Genomic DNA, 6,000 nt, shown 5'->3' with positions numbered 1-6,000 from the left:
TAGGACAGGGGTCTTAAACTAGTATCTGAACTTTTATTTTATGTTATCAGTGCTTTTAGGGGGGAATGAGGCATCATTACCACAGACTGTATCACTGCTATTGTCATAAACAGGCTTATTTACACCCTTGTATTATATACGTGGCCCCAATAATCCCTGAAGTTTGTGGCCTCTCCTAAACCTTCCTTACTCTGCTCCTGCCAAAGTAAAGGTAGGCTTTGAACCATCTCATCATACTGGCTCAGTTCATGGTATTCCCTCTCTCCCTCCTTCTGAATTCCCAAGCTTTAAGGGACAGGTCAGTTTCATGCTTCATGTCAACTTTTCCAGAAAACTCCTGATTAATAATCTCTCCTTACAGTGGATTCTTGGAATACTTTATTTTTCCTTGTGATACCTATTAATTGTATATCAGTTGATCATTAACATGTCTTAACTCATCTACTATACAATACGTTCATAAGGATCTTACTATTGTGCTACCACAGGGTTCAGGACAACATACAATCAATATATTATCAATTATTTAATTAACTTTATTAATGAAGTATTGATTTAAAATTCTTCTAAGGTAATACGAGAGTGTATCAATCAAAAATATTGCAAGAAACAGAAATATATTCTGGCTGATTAATTTAAAGGTAACTAATTAAATAGTATTATGTAGCTGAGAAACTAGAGAACCAAGTTCATGCAATTATGGTAGAACAAAGGGAAACAAAAGGACAGTGTGTTTATAATTCCTGTTTAGGATACTCATGCCCCCATGGCAGAGGAATAATAGGCTTTGCTGTTTGCTGCAACAAGACAGTGATTCTTTTGGGAAATTAAGCTGATTGTAGCTGACACTCCAATTCTTGATTCTTTGTTGCACTATATATTTTTTGTCTCTAGCTTTCAACTTAATATATGGGGTATATGTGTCCACTAGAGTACCAAACCAAAGCTGCAAGGGAAGCTGGGAAAGCCATTATCTGAGATTTTCATCTTTCTAATAGGATGTAGAATTTACTTTCCTCTACATCTCACAAAATATTAAATTTCCCAGAATAGAACAAGTACCTAAATATAAAGCAATATAAATGTATGAAAAATGTACACTCTTTAGACAGTCATTTGGTTTATTTTTATTTGAGAGGATTAAGGGAGTTAGCATGAACAGTATTTGGAAGAGTTCTTGGCAAGTAGTATTATGAATGTTAGCTATTATTAATTATAAGAGAATTGTGAATTCTTCAACAGACAATTTATCGAAGGACTACTGTGTGTCATAAAAATGAATCAAGGATGTTATGCCAGGTTAAAGTTGAGATAGGTATACAAAAGTATGATATCAGGCAACAATGACACCTACCGCATCACAATTTCCTTTCATAGGTTCTCTATGTTACCTGGACAGAAAGGAAAATATCAGTAATTTCTCAGCACATTTACTGGCAGATATTTATATCCATATACTCTTGGTTGTCTTTGTCTTTCATGTAAAAGAAATTTTGTTGGTAAATAAGGTTCAAGTACTCAGAATTTCTGTGGCCTATGGATGGTGACCACCAAAAATATGGTCGCTTTAATGGATATGCACAGAAAACCAATACCTGCCAGGCCTGCAGATAGCTGGCTTCTTAGAATATTATTGACAAATTCTAAAAGTTTCAGTAATATATTTCATTTTCATATTATCAAATAGTAAAAATGCTTTTCTGTGGAGGAAGTTTCAATTCAGAATTATTCAAATTCTTTTTTTTTTTACTGTTTTTATTTATTTTTGAGGCAGAGAGAGACAGAGCATGAGCGGGAGAGGGGCAGAGACAGAGGGAGACACAGAATCTGAAACAGGCTCCAGGCTTGGAGCTGTCAGCACAGAGCCCAACGCGGGGATCGAACTCATGGAGTGTGAGATCATGACCTGAGCTGAAGTCAGACGCTCAACCGAGTGAGCCACTCAGGCGCCCCAGCAATTCAGAATTATTCAAAAGAAAACCACAGGCCCAAGATGGAACAAATTATGCTAGGCCAGGTTTGGTGAAACCAGGTCTTAATCCCCAACCTAATTCCAGGTTCAACCTCAGAAATGTAGTCTTACCTGGTCAGTCATGAAAATTCTGATCAGCACCAATGAGGTAATCTCACATTGGCCTTTTCCATACTCCCACCCCAAGGAAAATGAGGTACTCTACATAAGACACACTGTTCTTTCCCCCTCAGGGAAAGTGACCTTGCCTGAAACAATCTTTTATTTTCTTTGACTAATAGCTTCCTTGACCCAACCCCTTCCTATAAAAACCTTCCACTTTGTGCAACTCCTTGGTGTTCTACTCTATTTGCTAGATGGGATGCTGCCCAATTCATGAATCATTTAATAAAGTTAATTAGATCTTCAGATTTACTCAGTTGAATTTTTGTTTCTTAATCGGCTGTGCAACTAATTCTAATTTTTTAATGAATACTACCACAAGGAACATTTTCCCTCATAACATCTTGCAATAATAGATGGAGAAATTTAGTGAACAGGAAAAAGAACTAATTCTAGAGAAAAGTCCTGAAAATTCTGAATTGAGGGCTTGTATATGGCTAGTCCCAACTAGAATGGAAATTAGTATGCTTGGACCCATTAATTAATTATCTTTTCAACAAATATTTATTGAATAATTTATAAGCCAGCTACTATTATAGGTAGTGAGGATACTTAAAAAAACAAAACAAAACAAATCAACTCAAAAACAAGAGAATGAACTCCTTGGTTTTACAAAACTTATATTTTTATGAGGGAGAAACTAACACAACAAATTACCTGAATTAATTGGATTCTCTTTATTCAGCTTCTCCTCCACACAGCTTAAAACAAAACCAAACAAAAAACCAGACATCATGACCAGTTTATTTTAAATTCATTCACCCAGACCTCACTTGGTCTCTCAATGGTATCCTTTCTAAATAAATTTCTGTTACCTTTTCATCCTCCAGAGTCTGAGGGGCTCAGGTCACACCTCCACTGTTGAAGCCTCCCATATTTCCAACACTTGTCATTCTCAGCTGATATTCTTGGTTACTATTTCAATGAGAAAAGAGAAACATTGAGAAAAGAATGTCCACATATTTTTCCCACCACATTTATCATTTCAACAAGCAAACATGGAAATATACTCTATTCCTTGGTTTCCCTGTGGTCCCTATGAGAGAATTTCCCCTTCTTTCTAAGGCTAAACTATTCCTTTGTCTATTCCATCCTCCCCATATCCTCAGAAACATCCCTCTCCAATTGTTTCATTGTTTATCTGGAACATATTCCCACAGATCACTGGTATCATTTCCATCAAAAAACTTACTCTGAAAAACAAAACAAACAAAAACAAAAAAGCAACACTGTAATATCACTTATCTTAAAAATGAAAACTTAAAAATTTTTAAGTTTATTTATTTATTTATTTTCAGAGAGAGAGAGAAAGCACAAGTTGGAGAGGGGCAGAGACAGAGGGAGAAAGAGAGAATCCCAAGCAGGCTCCACACTGTCGGCATGCAGGGCTTGAATCCATGAACCATGAGATCATGACCTGAGCCAAACTTAGATGTTTAACCTACTGAGCCACCCAGGTACCCCCAAAATGAAGACTTTTTTACCCTGTTTCTCTTCAATTAGTCCAGCCTCTACCATGTCTCTGTTATTTTTTACAAAGTGAGGAGAAACAGAATTTTTCTCTCTGGCATAAGGATTATTTTAGGCTGATTATTTTTAAGAAACAGCAGACATAGGAAAAGCTTTGAAAACTGAGTAGATGTTACTTGTTTGCAAGAGACATTTATATTTATAAGGGAAATCTTCATTCGTAAGGGTGTCATTCTGTATGGGGAAGAAAATGATGGCTTAATCTCTAGAAACTCCTATCAATGGAGAAAGCAAGACCTAAATCTGCATAACAACCTTACCCTTTATTGCTGTGCTTTTCTCAATATCCTCTCATAACTGGCTTCCCATAACCTTCAGCATCTTTTGTGTTTAACTGGATATGATATTTAAGGTGGTAGCTTGGGCCATTTCAAGGAGTTACTCAATTTTCCTGTGTATGTCCCAGGTATACAGGAGGTATACATATTATAAAATTTTTGCTTTTCTTCTGTTACTTTGTCTTTTCTTACAGGAGGTTCTCAGCAAGGAACCTAGAATGGTAGAAGGGAAGTTATTTTCCTTCCTCCATAATACAAAGCTTCTCTACAAATTTATTTTTATTGCCTCCTGCTTCTCTCATCCTCTTCTCTCTCCCAGTTTAATCAGGCTTTTTTTTTTTTTAATTTTTTTTTCAATCAGGCTTTTATCTCCTACATTCCACTGATAACAGCTCTTGTCAATTTCAGCAATAAACTCGATATTGCTAATACAGTGGTCAGTTCTCTCTCATATTATTGAATTTGTCAGTTGCTTTTGGCACAGTTAATCATTCCATTATTCTATAAAAACACATTTTTCTCTATGTTGGATTCAGAGAAACCCATGGCTCATTGTCCTTCACATTTAATTAGTTTCTCCTCAAGTTATTTTCCCAGTTTGTCATTATTTTCTCAGGTTTTAAAGATTAGATACCCAGTACCAGCGCACGAACCAGAATTTGGATTTGACCTAATAGAACTCAAGTGATAGTTTCTAAACATTGGACTGTTTAACTGAGTATTGAACTCATCAGTGTCCTTGGCTGAATGAAATTGAGATCCCAGATATTTTTTGGCATACTATAGAGAAAAGAATCCAGTGTCTTAGGGAAATGGGAGTAGTAGAGTAAATTTATCATTACTGATGTTGATCCATTCCCTGTCTATGGTACAGGAGAAGGACAAAAGACACTTCCTTGATTGTGGCACTGATACTACATTAGAGGAGGTAACAATGCAGTGAAAATTCCCTTAGTGACTCTTCTTTACTTTATGATCTTCCTGAAATGCTGTTCCTGGAGAGATCCCTGCTTTCAGGTAAGTATGGGCCCACAGAGTATTAGGTTCAAGTGTGGCAAGTATCATCTGAATTTTTAGTTGATATGTGTTGTGTATTGGTTTGATCTGATTTCAAATTTACTTTTTTGTGACTTAAGTGAAGTTGTCGTTTTTTCATGACAAAGACAAAAAAAAGTTCTTTATGGAGGTTAAGTTGTTTTGATCTAAGAGTGAAGCAAGTTGTGTTACATGTCATCATTTTATCTGTTTCTTACCAAAAACAACTCTGTAGCTCAGCTGTTGAGGGCCCTGCTGGGGGTTTATCAATGCAAACATGTGGAGAGGAAACTATGGCAAGGATATATTTAAGCTATAAATACTAAGACTTTGTGAGGACTCTCTGAGAGTGTTTGGTTTAAGCGAAACGAATCTACTGGTCTAAAATGGCTCTCCAAAAGGAGATATTTGCAAATTCCATATTGAATAAAGAAATAGTATCCAAAATATATAAAGAACTTATGCAATTCAACACTAAAAAACCAAATAATCCAATTAAAAATTGCAGAAGACATAGACATTTCTGCAAAGAATACATATAGATAGCCAACAGACACATGAAAAGACACTCAACGTTACTCATTATCAGGGAAATGAAAATCAAAACCACAATGAGCTATCACCTCACAACTGTCAGAACAGTTAAAACAAAAAACACAAGAAACATAAGTGTTACATAGAATGAAGAAAGAAAAAACCCTCGTACCTTGCTGTTGGTAATGGAAACTGGTGCAGTGACTGTGGAAAATAACATTTGAGGTTCTTCAAAAAGTTAAAAACAGAATTACCATATGATCTAGTAATTGCACTACTGGGCTGTTTACCCAAAGAATATCAAAACACTAATTTGAAAAGATACATGCACCCCTATGTTTATTGCAGCATTATTTATAATAGCCAAGATATGGAAGCAGCCTAAGTGTTAATTGATGGATGAATGGACAAAGAAAAAATCCCATATATATATATAATAGAATATTATTGTCATAAAACAGAATGAGATCTTACCATTTGCAGCAACAT

Source organism: Felis catus, chromosome F2 (assembly GCF_018350175.1).
Source record: "Felis catus isolate Fca126 chromosome F2, F.catus_Fca126_mat1.0, whole genome shotgun sequence".
Taxonomy (NCBI): domain Eukaryota; kingdom Metazoa; phylum Chordata; class Mammalia; order Carnivora; family Felidae; genus Felis; species Felis catus.
The sequence above is the reverse complement of the archived record's forward strand: the minus strand, read 5'-3'. Positions refer to the sequence as shown.